General features: G+C 38.1%; 1 protein-coding gene and 1 long non-coding RNA gene across 2 annotated transcripts in view; one reads left to right on the top strand and one right to left on the bottom strand.

Annotated features, from left to right (window-relative positions):
* Window positions 1–12,419, bottom strand: part of LOC149702968 (uncharacterized) — a 201,414-nt gene that overhangs the window by 38,075 nt on the left and 150,920 nt on the right. The window lies entirely within an intron of this gene.
* The window catches only part of LOC149702980 (uncharacterized), a 68,252-nt gene continuing 64,427 nt past the window's right edge, over window positions 8,595–12,419 (top strand). The window contains exon 1 of the mRNA XM_089866875.1: window positions 8,595–8,807. The gene's annotated coding sequence lies outside the window, so the exon portion shown is untranslated. The remainder of the gene's footprint in view (window positions 8,808–12,419) is intronic.

The following is a 12,419-nucleotide window of genomic DNA, read 5'->3' as shown; positions in this document are numbered from 1 at the left end:
ATACGTGCTCTTAGCAAATATACTTTCAACTCATATGATAGTTTTATGTTGTAATTTAGCTAGCTTCGAATCGTCCACCATTAATCCTTGGTTGGATAGATCTTAATAGACACAATTGACGCGTACGTCATGATAAATGAGTTACCTTATTACCATGTTATTAATCGGTAAATGCGCGTACAATATTTGTGTTTATCGAAGCTTCTTCTCCTCAGGGGTACATTTAGATTATTTTTAGCTCTAGCGTCAAATAGGTTTTCGATTATTTGCAGGCATGGTGGTGTCAAAGGCGTTAAGGGTCATCAGAGTCACTCGTTAATTTACCTCCCGCCAAGTAAAATGCCGCTGCGAAAGTTTCGTGGAAGGGCGGTTATTTTCATTTCTATGGTAATTTTTCCTCGTTTACGCCCGCACCTTAGCGGCAAAATTTTGACAGCGGAAGAGTCATTTATTTTACCCCTTGTCTCTCTCTCTCTCTCTCGACATAACATGTTTTGGTGACGTTATTTTTTAATTTCATGGCTCCCCTGTTACACGACTTTTTTGTTTTTAGTGCTAACATGAATTAAGATTCAACTCTCCATGAATCTTGAAACTTTGTAGTAGATAAATAGATATTTTTCACTGTATAGGGGCTAGAAAAATGTACACCCCCTCTCTCAGTTCTAACTTCAGTGCAGGATTATCAGGCAAGTATTGATTCAAACTGCTTTTCTCTCTGCAGTGTTCTGGTTCAACAAGGCTTACTGTAGACAGAGAGAAAAGAGGTAAGATGGAGTGGTAATGATGATGGGCGACTTGCCGCACTGAAACTCTCCCAATGTACCTCGCGCACGCCCCTACCCTTCGGTAGACGATTGTTAAGTGCTGCCGCTTTGTGACACTGTATGAGAACTAGCTGCAATTTTTAAAACAGAAGGGGCGTCCTTTACGATTCCGTACTGTACGACGCTGAGGATGCTGGGAGGACTTCGCTGCCGTAGGTGGGGGTACAGAGGCGACGTTGTAATATTGGGGGTTGCACTCCATCCCTCTCTAATTCAAGCTGTAGATTGTTTTCACTGTACTGGAAAGAAGAAATTTATCCCCTTCCCTCTCAGTTTTAATTTTAGTTCAGGGTTGTCAGTCGAGTACTGATTTAAACTGAACTGCTAGCCTTTTCTCTCCAGTCTTTAAGCTTACCAACGGTTTGGTAACACTGGAGGAACGATGAAAAACCTTTTTAGTGAAAACTATTTATAGGATTGTATTATGAGCGATGAAATAGTCGGTTAAAGCTAAGGCAACTCTTACTCGTCTATATAGCGGGGATGGGAAGCAGAGGACGGAGGTGGAAAGTGGTCATTCTAACCGGTCTATTCCACGGAACCTATGACTATTGATCTTCGCATGGACAATGCCGATTATGAACCCTTTTCAAAAGGATCAGGGGTAAAATAGTCTGGTGTTTGACCACCTTGTTTTCTTCAGACTGAACATATAAGGTGTATGAATCCAAATACATTAGATATAGCTTCAAACAAGAGAACTAGTAAATTTGAAGCCTCATCTATGGTCTTTGGATCCGTCTTAACCATATATCAAGCAGATGACATTGCGGCTCGCCTTTTGAAAAGGGTATATTATAAGCCCTTACAACAGACCAATACTTATGCATTATATGGTTATGGGGTAAGCGCTTTCGCAGAGGCTGTAATGTTCAAACTTCAAAGTGGTTGCTCTTTTCAATTATTTTTAAAGACCCGTCAATATTCATAGGAGATTTTGAATCGTGCAGGTTGGAGAGCGCAATTGTACGTACCATAAATATCCACAATGGGAAGTAATATGGGACTATCTGTTTATATAATCGTTGAGAAGCAGCACCCCGAATTTAAAACAATTGCCCTATTTGAGAGACGAACTGATTTTTACGCGTTTGCTCGCTATGGAGTGTTTTTATTTTAATCCCTTTCCTGTAGGAAATCTCTCTGGTGTGTAGAACTTCAATGGGGGTGAGTGCTGAAACAAACCACTCTTTCCGCGTTTTATATTCCGAGCTTCCGTTTTATTATTGGAGGAAATATTGAAACGCATTTTTTAATATTAAAGAGATACTGTATGACATTGTAAAAACATTTTAAACAATAAAGTTGTACTGAGAAGGGAGGAGCTACGGGGATGTGACGTCAATATTGGTAGTCTGAATTTAGGGCCTGAACTAACGAATTCCAATATGGTCCCCAAAAACGGGGTAAGGGATAGGAGGGTGTGACGTCACGTGAAAGATCGTGGTAGCAGACCATAGACAATTTCTTAATTTACGTACAGAGAAACCAACACTCAGGGGCGAGGCTGCCTTTGGGGTATTCACTTTAGCGCCAAGAAGCAACGACAGATGGAGTCCAAGTTTGGAGGCTTGCCAACTCGCACTGCCTCTACTGGTGCTTTTTGGCGAGAGAGAATACCCCAATGGCGACCCCGCCCCTGTGTGTTGGTTACTCCGCGTGTAATTTCCGAAATTGTCAATTATGTTTGTATTAGCAGTACCCGTTATTGCCCATCAGCCCTTTAGGACATTTGTACTACTTTTAGGACCGCCATTTTAAAATATGGCGCCACGTAGAATCATAAAAGTCAATAGATCGTCTATAGGATTTAAGCGAACCAGAATCCTAATTTTAGTGAAATTGGTTGTAACTCGTGAACGTTGTTACGTAAAGTTTTTTTTCTGATTTTTTTTTTCTGGTCGTCATTTTTTCAATATGGCCGCCGATTGGAAAATATTTTGTAGTGCATGGCTACTACTTAAGATTAACGTCCCTCCAAAATATCCAGCCTTATAGGTAAAGCGGTTTGGGCTGGATGCTAATTATCAATCAGTGAAATATTACTAAATTGGTCTGGGTCATCATCTTAATTATTTTTTCAATATTATATTTAAAGTTTATTATATTTTCTATTTAATTTAATTCTTTTTTAATTATTGTAATTTTACACCTGTACATCTAAAACCTATTCTGTAATTCTAAATTTCTCGTATCTTAGAAACTTACAATTATAAAAAATTGATTTATAATTCAAGCATGTCTGTATCCCTTTACTTTAAATTTTGTATTTGGTTTAAAATTAATTTCTCGTATGTTTTTCACCCTCGATAACAAAATAAATTTGTGGAGCGAAAATTGAACGAAAAATTTAAATATTCTGATGAATGTTTTGAGGGCAACCTCTCTCTCTCGTAAAACATACGTTACAAAATTTTCCCTATTTTATAAATCAAAAGTCAACCGTAAATATTCAAATTCGTAAAATAACTTTCCATTCTGAAATTCCGCGTAAATCAAAACAGTTAAAAATTAAATTAAAAAAATCTCCAGCCTTACCAAATTCACCGTGAGAATTATTTAAAAATTTTGAAATCTAAAGTATAATTTCACAAATAATTTACTTATCAAAACCTAAATTTGATGAAATATGAACAAAATACACTAGTAATACATATATATTTAAATTTTTTTTTTATCGTATCGGTTTTAAAACTGTCATAAAACTAGTTTTGGTATTTGTAAGCGAAGCGTTCAGGTCACCATGCTTAGGTAGCGATGGGCCAACTTCAAGATTCTACTTCTAATATTTGCCCTAAAGTCGAAATATTTTTTATTACCAGTTTCTTCCTCCCCTTTCTTAAAGGAAGATTATAAAATAATTGCATAATCAACATATACAGGGTTCGTACGGGACCTGAGAAAACCTGGCTAAGTCAGGGATTTAAGTTAATTTCTTTAAAAGTCAGGGATTGGTCAGGGATGGGCCATGTGTGATGAAGTGAGCTTAAAATGGTTAGGGATATTGGAAAAATTTCTTTAGGGATAAGCTTGAAAAGTCTAGAATTTTAAATATAAAATTTTTGTCCGAACTCTGATTTATACGGTACGCGACAATTTGGTCTCGCCGTTTTGGTCTCGCCGTTATGGTCTCGCCGATTTGGTCTCGCCGTTATGGTCTCGCCGATTTGGTCTCGCCGTTAAGGTCTCGGGACAAATGGGTCTCGGGACAATTGGGTCTCGGGACAATTGGGTCTCGGGACAATTGGGTCTCGGGACAAATGGGTCTCGGGACAATTGGGTCTCGGGACAATTGGGTCTCGGGACAAATGGGTCTCGGGACAAATGGGTCTCGGGACAAATGGGTCTCGGGACAAATGGGTCTCGGGACAATTGGGTTTCGGGACAATTGGGTCTCGGGACAATTGGGTCTCGGGACAATTGGGTCTCGGGAGCTAACCCAACCCAACATTGTTTGGGGGTAAGAAGATTATTTATATGAGTATTAAAAGCCCGCCTCTTACCACGAACAATTTATTAGCAATAATAGAAATATTTTGAAAAATGTGTCAGATAATTGATAGGAGAACATTTTGGAAAAGGTGGCAGCTAATTAATAGGAGAATATTTTGGAAAAGGTGGCAGCTAACTATTAGAAGAATATTTTGGAAAAGGTGGGAGCTAATTAGTAGGAGAATGTTTTGGAAAAGGTGGTAGCTAATTAGTAGGAGAAAGTATTGGAAAAGGTGGCAGCTATTTAATAGGAGAATATTTTTGAAAAGTTGGCAGCTAGTTAATAGCAGAATATTTAGGAAAAGGTGGCAGCTAATTAATAGGAGAATATTTAGGAAAAGGTGGCAGCTAACTATTAGGAGAATATTTAGGAAAAGGTGGCAGCTAACTATTAGGAGAATATTTAGGAAAAGGTGGCAGCTAACTATTAGGAGAATATTTAGGAAAAGGTGGCAGCTAACTATTAGGAGAATATTTAGGAAAAGGTGGCAGCTAACTAATAGGAGAATATTTTGGAAAAGGAGGCAGCTAATTAGTAGCAGAATGTTTTGGAAAAGGTGGCAGCTAATTAATAGGAGAATATTTTGGAAAAGGTGGCAGCTAATTAATTGGAGAATATTTTGGAAAAGGTGGCAGCTAACTATTAGGAGAATATTTTGGAAAAGGTGGCAGCTAACTATTAGGAGAATATTTTGGAAAAGGTGGCAGCTAACTATTAGAAGAATATTTTGGAAAAGGTGGGAGCTAATTAGCAGGAGAATGTTTTGGAAAAGGTGGCAGCTAATTAATAGCAGGATATTTTGGAAAAGGTGGCAGCTAATTAATAGCAGGATATTTTGGAAAAGGTGGCAGCTAATTAATTGTAGAATATTTTGGAAAAGGTGGCAGCTAATTAATAGGAGAATATTTAGGAAAAGGTGGCAGCTAATTAATTGGAGAATATTTTGGAAAAGGTGGCAGCTAATTAATTGGAGAATATTTTGGAAAAGGTGGCAGCTAACTATTAGGAGAATATTTTGGAAAAGGTGGCAACTAATTAGTAGGAGAATGTTTTAGAAAAGGTGGTAGCTTATTAGTAGGATAATGTTTTGGAAAAGGTGGCAGCTAATTAATAGGAGAATATTTAGGAAAAGGTGGCAACTAATTAATAGGAGAATATTTTGGAAAAGGTGGCGACGAATTATTGGGACCATTGCTTTGGAAAAGGAGGCAACTAATTAGGTAACCAAACCGTCCCAAGACCAAATAATCACGATACCAAATAGTCCCGAGACCAAATAATCACGATACCAATTAGTCCCGAGACCAAATAGTCCCGAGACCAAATCGGTGAGACCAATTAGTCCCGCGACCAAATCGGCGAGACCAAAATGGCGAGACCAATTCGGCGAGACCAAATTGTCTTGCTCCGGATTTATACAGTGTGGAAAAGTGCACAGTAAGAAATTTACTTCTGATAGTAAGTAGCAAGGTTTATATGTTCCTAATGAAGTTAGTTACATGCCAGCTCTCTTAAACGCCTGACATTTGATGTGCTCAGATTCGTCTATCCAACCAAGAACCCATATAAGATCCGACAATATATATCGTGCAAATTAAGTTTGCCACCTACCTTGGCACTTACGAAATAACCCGCGAAAAAGGCTTTTTTTGTAACTCATTTTGATTGGCTTTAGAAATGAAATTAAAAAGTTGGTGACTCAACTCATTCAGCTTCTATTCACACGATCCAACTAGTTGATTCAACTCGAGTTGACCCATCAAGCTGAGTCAAAAAGTTTGATCGTCTGAAAGAGCCTTAAGTTTCTGAAAGGACTGTCTAAAATATTGGAAGATGAAATGAAATAATTATTTATTGTCTATGTAAAAAACTACAAAGAGTTCACGAGAATATAGGCCTAGACAGATTTAAGAGATTTTGCCGTCCGGTCCACCGTTTTCAAGTTTTGTTTGGAGTGTTTTATGGATGACCCCTTATAGAAACTGAAAGACAAAGCCAATTTAATTAAAGGGAAATCCGTAAAATTGCTTCATTGTTAGTCTCGATGCTCGGTTTTCAGTTCGCTAGAACTCTTCTCGATGGAAGTCGGCCTTTTATTTGGGCAAAATGTTATAGAACATTTTGAACTCTAAATTGCCCGAAGAACATCCCACTTAATTTCTCACAGATTAACAACCTGTATAAAAAGCCTTTTAGGTTTACTTGAGCTGATTTGCACTGGATCGGTAAAGCTTTGCCAGTATGGCGGTGTTGTGGACGAATACGGTGAGCCCGTATACGTGCTCACTGGCGAAATGTGGGAAAGATAGATGAGATCACGGTACTACAGCTCACTTCTGTCTCCGTTTTTATATGAGTTCCTGATATTTAAGGTAGAACACCTAATTACCAATTAGACACCAGCAAGTTGCTGATAGATCTTCTTAAAAGTGCCTAAAGTTGCAGATAGGTCTCCTTAAAGGCCGACTTCCAACGAAAAGGGTTCTAGCGAACTGAAAACCGAGCATCAAGACTAACAATGAAGCGACCGTGCCGATTTTCGAAGCCCCGCTGGGTCTAAAGTTGGAAGGGTTCTCGCTAACTGAAAGCCGTGCAATGTGATTCTAGCGACCTGAAGATCAACAATAGAAATCCTTTAAAATTTATTTCCTCTCGAATTTTTGCTTTCCCCTGAAGGAAATTTTCTATTGTGTATGTTTAGTTCGCTAGAACCGCATTGCACGGCTTTCAATTAGATCGAACCCTTCCGACTTTTGACCCAGCGGGGATTCGAAAATCGGCCCGGTCGCTTCATTGTTAGTCTCGATGTTCAGTTTTCAGTTCGTTAGAACCCTTTTCGATGGAAGTCGGCCTTTAAATGTAAGGCTGAAAACAAATTTCCTCCTTTATCTAAGTTAAAACTCCTTAGAAATTTCCAATGGAAAAAGACATTAAAAACGTGAAAAATTATCCATGAAAGTTTCCGTTGCCAGGCATTATGTTTATGGGCCAAGCGAGGCTTTGGCTATGACATTTTGCCCTAAGGGCCACTGTTTACAAGTTATGTTTAGAGTGTTTTACAAGTGACCCTTTAAATTTAACTAGGAAACAAAACTCAAAGGGGTCATCCGTAAACATGTAAACATTGGCCCTTAGGGCAAAACAATTCCACTCAAAATCGCTCGTAGAACGTACTGCAGTTCGGCAACGGTTCTCCCACCCTTTTTGCAACACCCTGTACTATTACCTCGTGTAGAATATTAATTTCGGTGATAATACGCCTTTAATCTAAACGTGAGGCAATCATAATAAAATTGTCCACGTGACCAAAACATTTCTGGCCATTTTTTTTATGATCCAACGCTCGCTCGGATGGCGCATTTTATTCTACCCCCTTTGGCGAGGCGCGCTACTACCTTCCTCCCCTTTCTTACTTTATCCGGGCTATGTTTTTCCGCTTCTTTCCCTCCCCCGAGCGGAGAGCGCGCTCTCTGCTCTCGCGCGACTTGAAACCCTGGTGCTTCTTTTAGTCATGGTCGTGGACCAGTGTTGTTCTTGGTAGTACAAATGTACTTTTTTAGTACATTTTCAAATTTCGAGTACGAAAAATACATTTTGTATTTTTGGTAGGTTATTTAGTACTTTTTGGAATTTCTAGAATGGGAAGTATATTTTAATTTTTTTGGGGGACGATTTTGCACTTTTTTGAATAACGACGAGGAAATTAATCTCTTAGTATTTAAAAAAGTTGATTCTTTTTTTGGACGAACTTAATCTGGAGGACACCTTGTTTTATTTTTCAACTCACTTTCTTTTTTAAAAAAAATAAGTCTCTACGCACAGCAAAAAAGCCAAATGGAAAAATGAGCCAATCACCCTTCGTTCTTTTGTACCCTTTGAACCCTTTCCCTGAAATTTTTTTTTCCAGAGTGGCGCTAAACTTGAGTGGGGGTCCGGGGGAAACGACTAAACGTGCTACTGCTATCGGAGTAGAGAGGTTAAGCATTCCTTAACGCTTGAGACTTTTGATGTTCCCGTGGTTTATTTATTTTTAATTACTTGGTTTTAATTAATATGGATTATATTATTAGAATAAAATAAATAATATTCCATAAATTAATATAAAAAATAATCTTATAATTATATTTAAGATATTTTGTATCTTAGATGGCGCGCTAAGCGTTTCGGAGGGGGGTGAAAGTTAAAAGTACGTTTTCCCCCCCTTTTTCTGGAAAAGTACGTTTTAGAGTTGAGAAAAGTACATTCCCAAAATTGCTAAGAACAACACTGTCGTGGACCCTAGCTTGGCGGTTGTTGGCGGGAAATCTTCGCGCGCGCGTTTGTTTTTCCTCGCGTATCTTCCGCTGGTCCTTGTCTTCTGCACCACCACCGCCCCCCTCACCATCGCGAACAAACGCTTCACGGATATAATTTGTGTGACGGAAAACTAATCTTGATTTAATTATTTATTTGGATTTTGTGCCGGGACATGGTTTATAGCTAAATTGGTAAGTGATCTTGTAATTAATGATATTTTTCTATGGTCTACAGTTTAATGAAGTGTGCTGAAGATTAATTTAGAAATTTTTGATGTTTGCACATTTTTAATAATAATTCGAATGACTGTAGGGGTTACGCGAATTTAGGGTGGAAGACACTCCCCCCCCCCCGTTAATGAACCTTAATTAGACTTAACCCTAAGTCAACAAAACCTAACCAAACCTAGTTAAAACCCAATCTAAACTTAACCATAAATTATTAAACCTAAAATCAATTCTATTGAAACTTAACTTTATCTAAAGTTCTAAAGTTTAAAACATTAGATGTTTTTAGAACATTCAATGTTTTCACGAATTCGTAATTTTTTGCTAACACTACTTATTGAGTACTACAATTAAACTTTAATTGGGATAATTTTCAAAGAAAGCAATTTTTCCCTGTTGTCGAATCAAGACTAATTTAGTTTGCAATGTGCGGGCTGCTTAACTTCAATTTTAAGATACGTGTAGTTTGTTGAACTTAAGTTCAAAGCATGTTTATCAACTAGCCCTAGCTACTTTTGCTTCGATTTTGTGTATCAGTTGTGTAGTTTTGGGTATTGATAATGGACCTTATGGGTTTCTAGCCTTAATATCATAATCCTTTGGAATATTTACATTTGTTTTCGATATATTTAATGGCAATTAAAAGCAGTATTTTCCACCATTTTATTATAAAATGCAAGCTCAGTTTTAAATCGAATCAAATTTATCGTCATATGCATAGTTTTCAGACTAGGAGTATTGATACCATTTACACCAGGAGACCAAGTTACTTGGTGCTGCAGTCACTTTGTCCACCAAGTGAAGTAGCCTGGCCTCATATTATAAATGAACATATCAAAGGTTTTTCGGTTACCATAAATGTACCACCTAAAATTGCGATTGAACCAATTACAATTCTATAATTTAGAAATAGGATCCTGATAAAATAAACAATCATAATGGATTTATTGGCAACACTTAAGAAATAAATCCCATCGTTATTATTTTTTCTTTTCTCAAAGACGCCGTAGAAACCTCTGGATAATCTTACGATTATGACTTAAAGGCGGCTTTCTACCCTAGACAATACTACCCCTTATGTACGAACAATATGAGGTGCCATACCCTCTATTTAAAACCCACGATTTTATAAGTCAAAAGAACTCTATATATATATATTCGAGGATTACGATGAAAAAAAAAAAGTTAGTCAAGTTGTGAGTTGTGTAACGCGTAATCAAGCATCTGGAATAGGTCAAAATCCAACACGCGCCTGTTCTACGTCACCCCGTGATCCAACCAGACACGATTCTACACGCGCAATTATGACTAATTTTGTTTTAGCCATTTTTAACCCGGGGTCCTTTAACGCTCAACGCAGTAGGCGTCGGACCCCTGCTTGAAGAAAGGGTGCCTAAAACAATAAAATCCATCAAATCCTCTAAGCAATTTGACAGATCGTTCTCTTGGCGTACCCCTTGGCTTCTAATATACAAGTACCATAATACGTTTCTAAATTTTCATTACATTGTGTTCTCGCTTTGAATCACACAATTTTGCGTAATTGTTAGCGGAAGTTGATAAATCGGAGGTTTTTAGAAACGCGAAATTTTCTCCCCGGTCAGCTGGGGGTGATTAGTGAATTGTTCTTTTTTTTATTAATAAATTATTGTAATAACGTCTAGGATGATATTCACTTTGAATTTCAGCTTTAAATTCTTGTTAAAACGTGCAGACGTTAAGTGGTAGACCATTTCGATGAACTAAGGTAAAACTGCCTTGCATCGCGCTTTTTTGGCGCCTGGGCTGTTCGCTTTTGGTGCATGTCATGAGCAGGCCTCGAAGTAAGAATTATAGGGAGCTAACAGTTCTGACCCTGAAACGTCACAACCTTCTATCTCTTACTGGAGTTTCATCCCCGTTAACGGTTGGAAACAGTTTTCTACGCGCAAAAATGCCAACCATAGGGGGGCTGCGTGACGTCAGACTATTTTTCCCCCTAGCCAGTTGTTAGCTCCCTATTTCCAAAATGGTCCTGCAGACATGTCACCCCTGATGTCTTGAATAATTAAACTACTCCCAAGGACCAGTTCGCCTTACCCTATGTATTTAAGTTGGAATGATTAAAGTTGTCATGGGGACCGGTGTGGTTCGGGGTTTGAATTAAAAAAGTGGTCCAATGAATTAATAAACTGAATGGTTTTGGACTTGTAGACTTGTCTTATGTCGAAGCCTACTCATGAGAGCCCGCGGCATTGTTTCAACCTTTTTACCGTCGAAATGCTTCATTTGATTGCAATTTTTGACGAAGCGCTGATATTGAGACCTTGCGCACCCCTTGGTCACACGCTCAAACCCTCAATTACTATAGATAATTTACAGACAAGTGTTGCAAGTCATTTGTGAGTGCAACTCAATCGCTATCTACAACAGATTGAAAAACATGTTGAATTCTGTCGATTCAGTGATCATTGAGTTCCAAATGTAAGGAACAGACTGACTAAGAATATGGGCTGTAAAATTAACCGCGTGTAGTCAATTCTCGCTTGTCGTTCTTGAATTAGCTCGAGCTGTCAGTCTCTAACATTACGAAGTATAAGTAGTGTCATGCTTATGGAATATGACTTGTGTAGGCATCTATTGAAAGTCAAATGCGCAAAATGTTCCACGGTGACTTCCTCTCGGTCAGGAAAAACCCAGGAATAGCTGGTAACTTTTAATGTGGGCCTAAGGTCACGAAATGTTTCGTTATAAGTCATGGCGTTTCTACAATTCAAGTAGAGAAATGAGTTACACGGTGAACTTTAGTTGTTAAAATGTGTTTTCGAAATTAGTATATTAAGCTTCAGGCACTCTCTGAAAAACTTCAGCGATAAACTACTTTTATTAATGTAGTAACTCGGTAACTGGTAAGACTCTTCACGAAGGGGCACCGTTAAGAACGGCGCGTAAGGGTTCGACACAATTCTTAGCGTAATTTGGTTAGCTACGTGTCAGCTAGCCGTGTTTCAGACAAGCCCCTTTGAAGTAGCCAGTCTATTATTTTCTGCTCGTGAGATTGTCTTTTTTTTTACTGCATGCTTCTTTAATGTGTGTTTGAGTATTTTATGATTGATGAGCAACGTGAGTGATGTAACTTTAATGCGCACGCGTTTTGCTTTTGCTGCTTGAAAGCGATTATCTCGCTTCGAAGTGACTGCAGATTAGGCCAAGTCTGTAATCAAACGTTTCTATATAATGATCTTTATCGCAATTCCGCAATCGTTCCCTCAATTTACCCTTTCTAGCTTAACGTAATGCGCGTCCCTTTTTGGGTTGTTGAATGCGTTTGAAACTGTGATTTGTTAAATTACAGAAGAAACGATTTAAATATCACCACCAAAGTATAACCCAGAAGTGATCAAGCTAGGTTCTTAATGTCTGCACTTCGTATACTTTTGTGGTACTGTAATTCAGGCATAACACAGGTGGTATTATTGATTATGAACTGTTTATAACCACTCCAAGAAAATGCCTAGATTTTAAAAAGCTGAAAGAATAATTTCAGTTGCACTTCCGAGTATCTCATATTTTAATTTTGTCTTATCTAATAGAAAC

This window comes from Phalangium opilio, unplaced genomic scaffold, assembly GCF_054372755.1.
Source record: "Phalangium opilio isolate 3A_F unplaced genomic scaffold, DU_Popi_V2 ptg000017l_1, whole genome shotgun sequence".
Taxonomy (NCBI): Eukaryota; Metazoa; Arthropoda; class Arachnida; order Opiliones; family Phalangiidae; genus Phalangium; species Phalangium opilio.
Note: the sequence above shows the minus strand (reverse complement) of the source record. Positions and strands in the feature narration are given on the sequence as shown.